This window comes from Scyliorhinus torazame, chromosome 4 (genome assembly GCF_047496885.1).
Source record: "Scyliorhinus torazame isolate Kashiwa2021f chromosome 4, sScyTor2.1, whole genome shotgun sequence".
Classification (NCBI taxonomy): domain Eukaryota; kingdom Metazoa; phylum Chordata; class Chondrichthyes; order Carcharhiniformes; family Scyliorhinidae; genus Scyliorhinus; species Scyliorhinus torazame.
In genome coordinates this window covers 304452703-304465492 of record NC_092710.1, presented here as the reverse complement: position 1 = coordinate 304465492, position 12790 = coordinate 304452703, and the positions used below count along the sequence as shown (strand labels likewise).

Here is a 12790-nt window from a genome sequence, read left to right as displayed (position 1 = left end):
AGAAGAAAAAAGAGAGCTAGGTGGGGACGGCATGAAGGGGAGCGAGTATCAGGCATATAGGCTAGAATTAGCAGGAGAAGGAGAGAAAGAGGAGGAGAAGTAGAAGTAGAAGTAGAAAAAGAGAGAGAGAAAATTGAAAACAACCGGAAAGAAGAAGTGGCGAGGGTGCTAGGGTGGCCAACTTGAATAGGCGAGAAGACGGTGCTGCAGATGCCTACGGCCATACTAGTCTGAAAACGCCCGATCTCGTCTGATCTCGGAAGCTAAGCAGACTCAGGCCTGGTTAGTACTTGGATGGGAGACCGCCTGGGAATACCAGGTGCAGTAGGCTTTTGCGGCCAGCAGAGACTGCTCACGCCAAGCACTCTCCACACCAGAGGCAGGCCAACCTTTTGCTGCTCTCTGCGTCCTCGCCATTCCTCCCAACACTTGCCTGCGGGCTCAACTCAGGCAGGCGGCTTGGTCGGGCCATTCAGCTGCTGCAGCTTTGCCGGGCCTTTGCAACGCAGCACGGTTGGGTGCCTTGGCGTGCTGCACTTTGATGGGCCCGCCAGCTGGCCCGTGTGGCCGCAAGCCAGTGTGTCGGCAGGACGTTCTCCTAGCCTGAAGGCGCCGCATGAATGCAAGTTGTGGCATTGGGGCTGGTGTGGAAAGCGAAGGAAGAGAGAGCTGGCTTGCATTGCCTGCCTGACCCTTGTGCTGGCTGTGCTGAGAGAAGTGCGCAGCGTTGCAATGTGGAAAGGCAGCAGCGTGCAGGCGGCAGGCTGGTGTGAGGTGGGCGGGGCTTGCAGTTTTCCTTGGGGAGGTGGAGAAGAAAAAAGAGAGCTAGGTGGGGACGGCATGAAGGGGAGCGAGTATCAGGCATATAGGCTAGAATTAGCAGGAGAAGGAGAGAAAGAGGAGGAGAAGTAGAAGTAGAAGTAGAAAAAGAGAGAGAAAAAATTGAAAACAACCGGAAAGAAGAAGTGGCGAGGGTGCTAGGGTGGCCAGCTTGAATAGGCGAGAAGACGGTGCTGCAGATGCCTACGGCCATACTAGTCTGAAAACGCCCGATCTCGTCTGATCTCGGAAGCTAAGCAGACTCAGGCCTGGTTAGTACTTGGATGGGAGACCGCCTGGGAATACCAGGTGCAGTAGGCTTTTGCGGCCAGCAGTGACTGCTCACGCCAAGCACTCTCCACACCAGAGGCAGGCCAACCTTTTGCTGCTCTCTGCGTCCTCGCCATTCCTCCCAACACTTGCCTGCGGGCTCAACTCAGGCAGGCGGCTTGGTCGGGCCATTCAGCTGCTGCAGCTTTGCCGGGCCTTTGCAACGCAGCACGGTTGTGTGCCTTGGCGTGCTGCACTTTGATGGGCACGCCAGCTGGCCCGTGTGGCCGCAAGCCAGTGTGTCGGCAGGACGTTCTCTCTCCTAGCCTGAAGGCGCCGCATGAATGCAAGTTGTGGCATTGGGGCTGGTGTGGAAAGCGAAGGAAGAGAGAGCTGGCTTGCATTGCCTGCCTGACCCTTGTGCTGGCTGTGCTGAGAGAAGTGCGCAGCATTGCAATGTGGAAAGGCAGCAGCGTGCAGGCGGCAGGCTGGTGTGAGGTAGGCGGGGCTTGCAGTTTTCCTTGAGGAGGTGGAGAAGAAAAAAGAGAGCTCGGTGGGGATGGCATGAAGGGGAGCGAGTATCAGGCATATAGGCTAGAATTAGCAGGAGAAGGAGAGAAAGAGGAGGAGAAGTAGAAGTAGAAGTAGAAAAAGAGAGAGAAAAAATTGAAAACAACCGGAAAGAAGAAGTGGCGAGGGTGCTAGGGTGGCCAGCTTGAATAGGCGAGAAGACGGTGCTGCAGATGCCTCCGGCCATACTAGTCTGAAAACGCCCGATCTCGTCTGATCTCGGAAGCTAAGCAGACTCAGGCCTGGTTAGTACTTGGATGGGAGACCGCCTGGGAATACCAGGTGCAGTAGGCTTTTGCGGCCAGCAGAGACTGCTCACGCCAAGCACTCTCCACACCAGAGGCAGGCCAACCTTTTGCTGCTCTCTGCGTCCTCGCCATTCCTCCCAACACTTGCCTGCGGGCTCAACTCAGGCAGGCGGCTTGGTCGGGCCATTCAGCTGCTGCAGCTTTGCCGGGCCTTTGCAACGCAGCACGGTTGGGTGCCTTGGCGTGCTGCACTTTGATGGGCCCGCCAGCTGGCCCGTGTGGCCGCAAGCCAGTGTGTCGGCAGGACGTTCTCTCTCCTAGCCTGAAGGCGCCGCATGAATGCAAGTTGTGGCATTGGGGCTGGTGTGGAAAGCGAAGGAAAAGAGAGCTGGCTTGCATTGCCTGCCTGACCCTTGTGCTGGCTGTGCTGAGAGAAGTGCGCAGCGTTGCAATGTGGAAAGGCAGCAGCGTGCAGGCGGCAGGCTGGTGTGAGGTGGGCGGGGCTTGCAGTTTTCCTTGGGGAGGTGGAGAAGAAAAAAGAGAGCTAGGTGGGGACGGCATGAAGGGGAGCGAGTATCAGGCATATAGGCTAGAATTAGCAGGAGAAGGAGAGAAAGAGGAGGAGAAGTAGAAGTAGAAGTAGAAAAAGAGAGAGAGAAAATTGAAAACAACCGGAAAGAAGAAGTGGCGAGGGTGCTAGGGTGGCCAACTTGAATAGGCGAGAAGACGGTGCTGCAGATGCCTACGGCCATACTAGTCTGAAAACGCCCGATCTCGTCTGATCTCGGAAGCTAAGCAGACTCAGGCCTGGTTAGTACTTGGATGGGAGACCGCCTGGGAATACCAGGTGCAGTAGGCTTTTGCGGCCAGCAGAGACTGCTCACGCCAAGCACTCTCCACACCAGAGGCAGGCCAACCTTTTGCTGCTCTCTGCGTCCTCGCCATTCCTCCCAACACTTGCCTGCGGGCTCAACTCAGGCAGGCGGCTTGGTCGGGCCATTCAGCTGCTGCAGCTTTGCCGGGCCTTTGCAACGCAGCACGGTTGGGTGCCTTGGCGTGCTGCACTTTGATGGGCCCGCCAGCTGGCCCGTGTGGCCGCAAGCCAGTGTGTCGGCAGGACGTTCTCCTAGCCTGAAGGCGCCGCATGAATGCAAGTTGTGGCATTGGGGCTGGTGTGGAAAGCGAAGGAAGAGAGAGCTGGCTTGCATTGCCTGCCTGACCCTTGTGCTGGCTGTGCTGAGAGAAGTGCGCAGCGTTGCAATGTGGAAAGGCAGCAGCGTGCAGGCGGCAGGATGGTGTGAGGTGGGCGGGGCTTGCAGTTTTCCTTGGGGAGGTGGAGAAGAAAAAAGAGAGCTAGGTGGGGACGGCATGAAGGGGAGCGAGTATCAGGCATATAGGCTAGAATTAGCAGGAGAAGGAGAGAAAGAGGAGGAGAAGTAGAAGTAGAAGTAGAAAAAGAGAGAGAAAAAATTGAAAACAACCGGAAAGAAGAAGTGGCGAGGGTGCTAGGGTGGCCAGCTTGAATAGGCGAGAAGACGGTGCTGCAGATGCCTACGGCCATACTAGTCTGAAAACGCCCGATCTCGTCTGATCTCGGAAGCTAAGCAAACTCAGGCCTGGTTAGTACTTGGATGGGAGACCGCCTGGGAATACCAGGTGCAGTAGGCTTTTGCGGCCAGCAGTGACTGCTCACGCCAAGCACTCTCCACACCAGAGGCAGGCCAACCTTTTGCTGCTCTCTGCGTCCTCGCCATTCCTCCCAACACTTGCCTGCGGGCTCAACTCAGGCAGGCGGCTTGGTCGGGCCATTCAGCTGCTGCAGCTTTGCCGGGCCTTTGCAACGCAGCACGGTTGGGTGCCTTGGCGTGCTGCACTTTGATGGGCCCGCCAGCTGGCCCGTGTGGCCGCAAGCCAGTGTGTCGGCAGGACGTTCTCCTAGCCTGAAGGCGCCGCATGAATGCAAGTTGTGGCATTGGGGCTGGTGTGGAAAGCGAAGGAAGAGAGAGCTGGCTTGCATTGCCTGCCTGACCCTTGTGCTGGCTGTGCTGAGAGAAGTGCGCAGCGTTGCAATGTGGAAAGGCAGCAGCGTGCAGGCGGCAGGCTGGTGTGTGGTGGGCGGGGCTTGCAGTTTTCCTTGGGGAGGTGGAGAAGAAAAAAGAGAGCTAGGTGGGGACGGCATGAAGGGGAGCGAGTATCAGGCATATAGGCTAGAATTAGCAGGAGAAGGAGAGAAAGAGGAGGAGAAGTAGAAGTAGAAGTAGAAAAAGAGAGAGAAAAAATTGAAAACAACCGGAAAGAAGAAGTGGCGAGGGTGCTAGGGTGGCCAGCTTGAATAGGCGAGAAGACGGTGCTGCAGATGCCTACGGCCATACTAGTCTGAAAACGCCCGATCTCGTCTGATCTCGGAAGCTAAGCAGACTCAGGCCTGGTTAGTACTTGGATGGGAGACCGCCTGGGAATACCAGGTGCAGTAGGCTTTTGCGGCCAGCAGTGACTGCTCACGCCAAGCACTCTCCACACCAGAGGCAGGCCAACCTTTTGCTGCTCTCTGCGTCCTCGCCATTCCTCCCAACACTTGCCTGCGGGCTCAACTCAGGCAGGCGGCTTGGTCGGGCCATTCAGCTGCTGCAGCTTTGCCGGGCCTTTGCAACGCAGCACGGTTGTGTGCCTTGGCGTGCTGCACTTTGATGGGCACGCCAGCTGGCCCGTGTGGCCGCAAGCCAGTGTGTCGGCAGGACGTTCTCTCTCCTAGCCTGAAGGCGCCGCATGAATGCAAGTTGTGGCATTGGGGCTGGTGTGGAAAGCGAAGGAAGAGAGAGCTGGCTTGCATTGCCTGCCTGACCCTTGTGCTGGCTGTGCTGAGAGAAGTGCGCAGCGTTGCAATGTGGAAAGGCAGCAGCGTGCAGGCGGCAGGCTGGTGTGAGGTAGGCGGGGCTTGCAGTTTTCCTTGAGGAGGTGGAGAAGAAAAAAGAGAGCTCGGTGGGGATGGCATGAAGGGGAGCGAGTATCAGGCATATAGGCTAGAATTAGCAGGAGAAGGAGAGAAAGAGGAGGAGAAGTAGAAGTAGAAGTAGAAAAAGAGAGAGAAAAAATTGAAAACAACCGGAAAGAAGAAGTGGCGAGGGTGCTAGGGTGGCCAGCTTGAATAGGCGAGAAGACGGTGCTGCAGATGCCTACGGCCATACTAGTCTGAAAACGCCCGATCTCGTCTGATCTCGGAAGCTAAGCAGACTCAGGCCTGGTTAGTACTTGGATGGGAGACCGCCTGGGAATACCAGGTGCAGTAGGCTTTTGCGGCCAGCAGAGACTGCTCACGCCAAGCACTCTCCACACCAGAGGCAGGCCAACCTTTTGCTGCTCTCTGCGTCCTCGCCATTCCTCCCAACACTTGCCTGCGGGCTCAACTCAGGCAGGCGGCTTGGTCGGGCCATTCAGCTGCTGCAGCTTTGCCGGGCCTTTGCAACGCAGCACGGTTGGGTGCCTTGGCGTGCTGCACTTTGATGGGCCCGCCAGCTGGCCCGTGTGGCCGCAAGCCAGTGTGTCGGCAGGACGTTCTCTCTCCTAGCCTGAAGGCGCCGCATGAATGCAAGTTGTGGCATTGGGGCTGGTGTGGAAAGCGAAGGAAGAGAGAGCTGGCTTGCATTGCCTGCCTGACCCTTGTGCTGGCTGTGCTGAGAGAAGTGCGCAGCGTTGCAATGTGGAAAGGCAGCAGCGTGCAGGCGGCAGGCTGGTGTGAGGTGGGCGGGGCTTGCAGTTTTCCTTGGGGAGGTGGAGAAGAAAAAAGAGAGCTAGGTGGGGACGGCATGAAGGGGAGCGAGTATCAGGCATATAGGCTAGAATTAGCAGGAGAAGGAGAGAAAGAGGAGGAGAAGTAGAAGTAGAAGTAGAAAAAGAGAGAGAGAAAATTGAAAACAACCGGAAAGAAGAAGTGGCGAGGGTGCTAGGGTGGCCAGCTTGAATAGGCGAGAAGACGGTGCTGCAGATGCCTACGGCCATACTAGTCTGAAAACGCCCGATCTCGTCTGATCTCGGAAACTAAGCAGACTCAGGCCTGGTTAGTACTTGGATGGGAGACCGCCTGGGAATACCAGGTGCAGTAGGCTTTTGCGGCCAGCAGAGACTGCTCACGCCAAGCACTCTCCACACCAGAGGCAGGCCAACCTTTTGCTGCTCTCTGCGTCCTCGCCATTCCTCCCAACACTTGCCTGCGGGCTCAACTCAGGCAGGCGGCTTGGTCGGGCCATTCAGCTGCTGCAGCTTTGCCGGGCCTTTGCAACGCAGCACGGTTGGGTGCCTTGGCGTGCTGCACTTTGATGGGCCCGCCAGCTGGCCCGTGTGGCCGCAAGCCAGTGTGTCGGCAGGACGTTCTCTCTCCTAGCCTGAAGGCGCCGCATGAATGCAAGTTGTGGCATTGGGGCTGGTGTGGAAAGCGAAGGAAGAGAGAGCTGGCTTGCATTGCCTGCCTGACCCTTGTGCTGGCTGTGCTGAGAGAAGTGCGCAGCGTTGCAATGTGGAAAGGCAGCAGCGTGCAGGCGGCAGGCTGATGTGAGGTGGGCGGGGCTTGCAGTTTTCCTTGGGGAGGTGGAGAAGAAAAAAGAGAGCTAGGTGGGGACGGCATGAAGGGGAGCGAGTATCAGGCATATAGGCTAGAATTAGCAGGAGAAGGAGAGAAAGAGGAGGAGAAGTAGAAGTAGAAGTAGAAAAAGAGAGAGAAAAAATTGAAAACAACCGGAAAGAAGAAGTGGCGAGGGTGCTAGGGTGGCCAGCTTGAATAGGCGAGAAGACGGTGCTGCAGATGCCTACGGCCATACTCGTCTGAAAACGCCCGATCTCGTCTGATCTCGGAAGCTAAGCAGACTCAGGCCTGGTTAGTACTTGGATGGGAGCCCGCCTGGGAATACCAGGTGCAGTAGGCTTTTGCGGCCAGCAGTGACTGCTCACGCCAAGCACTCTCCACACCAGAGGCAGGCCAACCTTTTGCTGCTCTCTGCGTCCTCGCCATTCCTCCCAACACTTGCCTGCGGGCTCAACTCAGGCAGGCGGCTTGGTCGGGCCATTCAGCTGCTGCAGCTTTGCCGGGCCTTTGCAACGCAGCACGGTTGTGTGCCTTGGCGTGCTGCACTTTGATGGGCACGCCAGCTGGCCCGTGTGGCCGCAAGCCAGTGTGTCGGCAGGACGTTCTCTCTCCTAGCCTGAAGGCGCCGCATGAATGCAAGTTGTGGCATTGGGGCTGGTGTGGAAAGCGAAGGAAGAGAGAGCTGGCTTGCATTGCCTGCCTGACCCTTGTGCTGGCTGTGCTGAGAGAAGTGCGCAGCATTGCAATGTGGAAAGGCAGCAGCGTGCAGGCGGCAGGCTGGTGTGAGGTAGGCGGGGCTTGCAGTTTTCCTTGAGGAGGTGGAGAAGAAAAAAGAGAGCTCGGTGGGGATGGCATGAAGGGGAGCGAGTATCAGGCATATAGGCTAGAATTAGCAGGAGAAGGAGAGAAAGAGGAGGAGAAGTAGAAGTAGAAGTAGAAAAAGAGAGAGAAAAAATTGAAAACAACCGGAAAGAAGAAGTGGCGAGGGTGCTAGGGTGGCCAGCTTGAATAGGCGAGAAGACGGTGTTGCAGATGCCTCCGACCATACTAGTCTGAAAACGCCCGATCTCGTCTGATCTCGGAAGCTAAGCAGACTCAGGCCTGGTTAGTACTTGGATGGGAGACCGCCTGGGAATACCAGGTGCAGTAGGCTTTTGCGGCCAGCAGAGACTGCTCACGCCAAGCACTCTCCACACCAGAGGCAGGCCAACCTTTTGCTGCTCTCTGCGTCCTCGCCATTCCTCCCAACACTTGCCTGCGGGCTCAACTCAGGCAGGCGGCTTGGTCGGGCCATTCAGCTGCTGCAGCTTTGCCGGGCCTTTGCAACGCAGCACGGTTGGGTGCCTTGGCGTGCTGCACTTTGATGGGCCCGCCAGCTGGCCCGTGTGGCCGCAAGCCAGTGTGTCGGCAGGACGTTCTCTCTCCTAGCCTGAAGGCGCCGCATGAATGCAAGTTGTGGCATTGGGGCTGGTGTGGAAAGCGAAGGAAGAGAGAGCTGGCTTGCATTGCCTGCCTGACCCTTGTGCTGGCTGTGCTGAGAGAAGTGCGCAGCGTTGCAATGTGGAAAGGCAGCAGCGTGCAGGCGGCAGGCTGGTGTGAGGTGGGCGGGGCTTGCAGTTTTCCTTGGGGAGGTGGAGAAGAAAAAAGAGAGCTAGGTGGGGACGGCATGAAGGGGAGCGAGTATCAGGCATATAGGCTAGAATTAGCAGGAGAAGGAGAGAAAGAGGAGGAGAAGTAGAAGTAGAAGTAGAAAAAGAGAGAGAGAAAATTGAAAACAACCGGAAAGAAGAAGTGGCGAGGGTGCTAGGGTGGCCAACTTGAATAGGCGAGAAGACGGTGCTGCAGATGCCTACGGCCATACTAGTCTGAAAACGCCCGATCTCGTCTGATCTCGGAAGCTAAGCAGACTCAGGCCTGGTTAGTACTTGGATGGGAGACCGCCTGGGAATACCAGGTGCAGTAGGCTTTTGCGGCCAGCAGAGACTGCTCACGCCAAGCACTCTCCACACCAGAGGCAGGCCAACCTTTTGCTGCTCTCTGCGTCCTCGCCATTCCTCCCAACACTTGCCTGCGGGCTCAACTCAGGCAGGCGGCTTGGTCGGGCCATTCAGCTGCTGCAGCTTTGCCGGGCCTTTGCAACGCAGCACGGTTGGGTGCCTTGGCGTGCTCCACTTTGATGGGCCCGCCAGCTGGCCCGTGTGGCCGCAAGCCAGTGTGTCGGCAGGACGTTCTCCTAGCCTGAAGGCGCCGCATGAATGCAAGTTGTGGCATTGGGGCTGGTGTGGAAAGCAAAGGAAGAGAGAGCTGGCTTGCATTGCCTGCCTGACCCTTGTGCTGGCTGTGCTGAGAGAAGTGCGCAGCGTTGCAATGTGGAAAGGCAGCAGCGTGCAGGCGGCAGGCTGGTGTGAGGTGGGCGGGGCTTGCAGTTTTCCTTGGGGAGGTGGAGAAGAAAAAAGAGAGCTAGGTGGGGACGGCATGAAGGGGAGCGAGTATCAGGCATATAGGCTAGAATTAGCAGGAGAAGGAGAGAAAGAGGAGGAGAAGTAGAAGTAGAAGTAGAAAAAGAGAGAGAGAAAATTGAAAACAACCGGAAAGAAGAAGTGGCGAGGGTGCTAGGGTGGCCAACTTGAATAGGCGAGAAGACGGTGCTGCAGATGCCTACGGCCATACTAGTCTGAAAACGCCCGATCTCGTCTGATCTCGGAAGCTAAGCAGACTCAGGCCTGGTTAGTACTTGGATGGGAGACCGCCTGGGAATACCAGGTGCAGTAGGCTTTTGCGGCCAGCAGAGACTGCTCACGCCAAGCACTCTCCACACCAGAGGCAGGCCAACCTTTTGCTGCTCTCTGCGTCCTCGCCATTCCTCCCAACACTTGCCTGCGGGCTCAACTCAGGCAGGCGGCTTGGTCGGGCCATTCAGCTGCTGCAGCTTTGCCGGGCCTTTGCAACGCAGCACGGTTGGGTGCCTTGGCGTGCTGCACTTTGATGGGCCCGCCAGCTGGCCCGTGTGGCCGCAAGCCAGTGTGTCGGCAGGACGTTCTCCTAGCCTGAAGGCGCCGCATGAATGCAAGTTGTGGCATTGGGGCTGGTGTGGAAAGCGAAGGAAGAGAGAGCTGGCTTGCATTGCCTGCCTGACCCTTGTGCTGGCTGTGCTGAGAGAAGTGCGCAGCGTTGCAATGTGGAAAGGCAGCAGCGTGCAGGCGGCAGGCTGGTGTGAGGTGGGCGGGGCTTGCAGTTTTCCTTGGGGAGGTGGAGAAGAAAAAAGAGAGCTAGGTGGGGACGGCATGAAGGGGAGCGAGTATCAGGCATATAGGCTAGAATTAGCAGGAGAAGGAGAGAAAGAGGAGGAGAAGTAGAAGTAGAAGTAGAAAAAGAGAGAGAAAAAATTGAAAACAACCGGAAAGAAGAAGTGGCGAGGGTGCTAGGGTGGCCAGCTTGAATAGGCGAGAAGACGGTGCTGCAGATGCCTACGGCCATACTAGTCTGAAAACGCCCGATCTCGTCTGATCTCGGAAGCTAAGCAGACTCAGGCCTGGTTAGTACTTGGATGGGAGACCGCCTGGGAATACCAGGTGCAGTAGGCTTTTGCGGCCAGCAGTGACTGCTCACGCCAAGCACTCTCCACACCAGAGGCAGGCCAACCTTTTGCTGCTCTCTGCGTCCTCGCCATTCCTCCCAACACTTGCCTGCGGGCTCAACTCAGGCAGGCGGCTTGGTCGGGCCATTCAGCTGCTGCAGCTTTGCCGGGCCTTTGCAACGCAGCACGGTTGTGTGCCTTGGCGTGCTGCACTTTGATGGGCACGCCAGCTGGCCCGTGTGGCCGCAAGCCAGTGTGTCGGCAGGACGTTCTCTCTCCTAGCCTGAAGGCGCCGCATGAATGCAAGTTGTGGCATTGGGGCTGGTGTGGAAAGCGAAGGAAGAGAGAGCTGGCTTGCATTGCCTGCCTGACCCTTGTGCTGGCTGTGCTGAGAGAAGTGCGCAGCATTGCAATGTGGAAAGGCAGCAGCGTGCAGGCGGCAGGCTGGTGTGAGGTAGGCGGGGCTTGCAGTTTTCCTTGAGGAGGTGGAGAAGAAAAAAGAGAGCTCGGTGGGGATGGCATGAAGGGGAGCGAGTATCAGGCATATAGGCTAGAATTAGCAGGAGAAGGAGAGAAAGAGGAGGAGAAGTAGAAGTAGAAGTAGAAAAAGAGAGAGAAAAAATTGAAAACAACCGGAAAGAAGAAGTGGCGAGGGTGCTAGGGTGGCCAGCTTGAATAGGCGAGAAGACGGTGCTGCAGATGCCTCCGGCCATACTAGTCTGAAAACGCCCGATCTCGTCTGATCTCGGAAGCTAAGCAGACTCAGGCCTGGTTAGTACTTGGATGGGAGACCGCCTGGGAATACCAGGTGCAGTAGGCTTTTGCGGCCAGCAGAGACTGCTCACGCCAAGCACTCTCCACACCAGAGGCAGGCCAACCTTTTGCTGCTCTCTGCGTCCTCGCCATTCCTCCCAACACTTGCCTGCGGGCTCAACTCAGGCAGGCGGCTTGGTCGGGCCATTCAGCTGCTGCAGCTTTGCCGGGCCTTTGCAACGCAGCACGGTTGGGTGCCTTGGCGTGCTGCACTTTGATGGGCCCGCCAGCTGGCCCGTGTGGCCGCAAGCCAGTGTGTCGGCAGGACGTTCTCTCTCCTAGCCTGAAGGCGCCGCATGAATGCAAGTTGTGGCATTGGGGCTGGTGTGGAAAGCGAAGGAAAAGAGAGCTGGCTTGCATTGCCTGCCTGACCCTTGTGCTGGCTGTGCTGAGAGAAGTGCGCAGCGTTGCAATGTGGAAAGGCAGCAGCGTGCAGGCGGCAGGCTGGTGTGAGGTGGGCGGGGCTTGCAGTTTTCCTTGGGGAGGTGGAGAAGAAAAAAGAGAGCTAGGTGGGGACGGCATGAAGGGGAGCGAGTATCAGGCATATAGGCTAGAATTAGCAGGAGAAGGAGAGAAAGAGGAGGAGAAGTAGAAGTAGAAGTAGAAAAAGAGAGAGAGAAAATTGAAAACAACCGGAAAGAAGAAGTGGCGAGGGTGCTAGGGTGGCCAACTTGAATAGGCGAGAAGACGGTGCTGCAGATGCCTACGGCCATACTAGTCTGAAAACGCCCGATCTCGTCTGATCTCGGAAGCTAAGCAGACTCAGGCCTGGTTAGTACTTGGATGGGAGACCGCCTGGGAATACCAGGTGCAGTAGGCTTTTGCGGCCAGCAGAGACTGCTCACGCCAAGCACTCTCCACACCAGAGGCAGGCCAACCTTTTGCTGCTCTCTGCGTCCTCGCCATTCCTCCCAACACTTGCCTGCGGGCTCAACTCAGGCAGGCGGCTTGGTCGGGCCATTCAGCTGCTGCAGCTTTGCCGGGCCTTTGCAACGCAGCACGGTTGGGTGCCTTGGCGTGCTGCACTTTGATGGGCCCGCCAGCTGGCCCGTGTGGCCGCAAGCCAGTGTGTCGGCAGGACGTTCTCCTAGCCTGAAGGCGCCGCATGAATGCAAGTTGTGGCATTGGGGCTGGTGTGGAAAGCGAAGGAAGAGAGAGCTGGCTTGCATTGCCTGCCTGACCCTTGTGCTGGCTGTGCTGAGAGAAGTGCGCAGCGTTGCAATGTGGAAAGGCAGCAGCGTGCAGGCGGCAGGATGGTGTGAGGTGGGCGGGGCTTGCAGTTTTCCTTGGGGAGGTGGAGAAGAAAAAAGAGAGCTAGGTGGGGACGGCATGAAGGGGAGCGAGTATCAGGCATATAGGCTAGAATTAGCAGGAGAAGGAGAGAAAGAGGAGGAGAAGTAGAAGTAGAAGTAGAAAAAGAGAGAGAAAAAATTGAAAACAACCGGAAAGAAGAAGTGGCGAGGGTGCTAGGGTGGCCAGCTTGAATAGGCGAGAAGACGGTGCTGCAGATGCCTACGGCCATACTAGTCTGAAAACGCCCGATCTCGTCTGATCTCGGAAGCTAAGCAAACTCAGGCCTGGTTAGTACTTGGATGGGAGACCGCCTGGGAATACCAGGTGCAGTAGGCTTTTGCGGCCAGCAGTGACTGCTCACGCCAAGCACTCTCCACACCAGAGGCAGGCCAACCTTTTGCTGCTCTCTGCGTCCTCGCCATTCCTCCCAACACTTGCCTGCGGGCTCAACTCAGGCAGGCGGCTTGGTCGGGCCATTCAGCTGCTGCAGCTTTGCCGGGCCTTTGCAACGCAGCACGGTTGGGTGCCTTGGCGTGCTGCACTTTGATGGGCCCGCCAGCTGGCCCGTGTGGCCGCAAGCCAGTGTGTCGGCAGGACGTTCTCCTAGCCTGAAGGCGCCGCATG

General features: G+C 57.2%; 16 non-coding genes across 16 annotated transcripts; all 16 read left to right on the top strand.

Moving 5' to 3' along the window:
- Window positions 1-212: 212 nt before the first annotated feature.
- Window positions 213-331, top strand: LOC140412114 (5S ribosomal RNA). The gene has a single exon (XR_011941320.1). It is a non-coding gene; the product is annotated as a 5S ribosomal RNA (ribosomal RNA).
- Window positions 332-1021: 690 nt separating this feature from the next.
- Window positions 1022-1140, top strand: LOC140412112 (5S ribosomal RNA). Its single transcript, XR_011941318.1, has one exon. It is a non-coding gene; the product is annotated as a 5S ribosomal RNA (ribosomal RNA).
- A 694-nt stretch (window positions 1141-1834) lies between these two features.
- LOC140414511 (5S ribosomal RNA) lies at window positions 1835-1953 on the top strand. Its single transcript, XR_011943647.1, has one exon. It is a non-coding gene; the product is annotated as a 5S ribosomal RNA (ribosomal RNA).
- Window positions 1954-2647: 694 nt separating this feature from the next.
- LOC140412111 (5S ribosomal RNA) lies at window positions 2648-2766 on the top strand. Its single transcript, XR_011941317.1, has one exon. It is a non-coding gene; the product is annotated as a 5S ribosomal RNA (ribosomal RNA).
- A 690-nt stretch (window positions 2767-3456) lies between these two features.
- LOC140413977 (5S ribosomal RNA) lies at window positions 3457-3575 on the top strand. The gene has a single exon (XR_011943125.1). It is a non-coding gene; the product is annotated as a 5S ribosomal RNA (ribosomal RNA).
- A 690-nt stretch (window positions 3576-4265) lies between these two features.
- On the top strand, window positions 4266-4384 carry LOC140412110 (5S ribosomal RNA). The gene has a single exon (XR_011941316.1). It is a non-coding gene; the product is annotated as a 5S ribosomal RNA (ribosomal RNA).
- Window positions 4385-5078: 694 nt separating this feature from the next.
- On the top strand, window positions 5079-5197 carry LOC140412109 (5S ribosomal RNA). Its single transcript, XR_011941315.1, has one exon. It is a non-coding gene; the product is annotated as a 5S ribosomal RNA (ribosomal RNA).
- Window positions 5198-5891: 694 nt separating this feature from the next.
- On the top strand, window positions 5892-6010 carry LOC140414235 (5S ribosomal RNA). Its single transcript, XR_011943376.1, has one exon. It is a non-coding gene; the product is annotated as a 5S ribosomal RNA (ribosomal RNA).
- A 694-nt stretch (window positions 6011-6704) lies between these two features.
- LOC140414351 (5S ribosomal RNA) lies at window positions 6705-6823 on the top strand. The gene has a single exon (XR_011943488.1). It is a non-coding gene; the product is annotated as a 5S ribosomal RNA (ribosomal RNA).
- A 694-nt stretch (window positions 6824-7517) lies between these two features.
- On the top strand, window positions 7518-7636 carry LOC140415175 (5S ribosomal RNA). The gene has a single exon (XR_011944292.1). It is a non-coding gene; the product is annotated as a 5S ribosomal RNA (ribosomal RNA).
- Window positions 7637-8330: 694 nt separating this feature from the next.
- Window positions 8331-8449, top strand: LOC140412108 (5S ribosomal RNA). The gene has a single exon (XR_011941314.1). It is a non-coding gene; the product is annotated as a 5S ribosomal RNA (ribosomal RNA).
- A 690-nt stretch (window positions 8450-9139) lies between these two features.
- LOC140412107 (5S ribosomal RNA) lies at window positions 9140-9258 on the top strand. The gene has a single exon (XR_011941313.1). It is a non-coding gene; the product is annotated as a 5S ribosomal RNA (ribosomal RNA).
- A 690-nt stretch (window positions 9259-9948) lies between these two features.
- Window positions 9949-10067, top strand: LOC140412106 (5S ribosomal RNA). Its single transcript, XR_011941312.1, has one exon. It is a non-coding gene; the product is annotated as a 5S ribosomal RNA (ribosomal RNA).
- Window positions 10068-10761: 694 nt separating this feature from the next.
- LOC140414510 (5S ribosomal RNA) lies at window positions 10762-10880 on the top strand. The gene has a single exon (XR_011943646.1). It is a non-coding gene; the product is annotated as a 5S ribosomal RNA (ribosomal RNA).
- Window positions 10881-11574: 694 nt separating this feature from the next.
- LOC140412105 (5S ribosomal RNA) lies at window positions 11575-11693 on the top strand. Its single transcript, XR_011941311.1, has one exon. It is a non-coding gene; the product is annotated as a 5S ribosomal RNA (ribosomal RNA).
- Window positions 11694-12383: 690 nt separating this feature from the next.
- LOC140413976 (5S ribosomal RNA) lies at window positions 12384-12502 on the top strand. The gene has a single exon (XR_011943124.1). It is a non-coding gene; the product is annotated as a 5S ribosomal RNA (ribosomal RNA).
- Window positions 12503-12790: the final 288 nt, after the last annotated feature.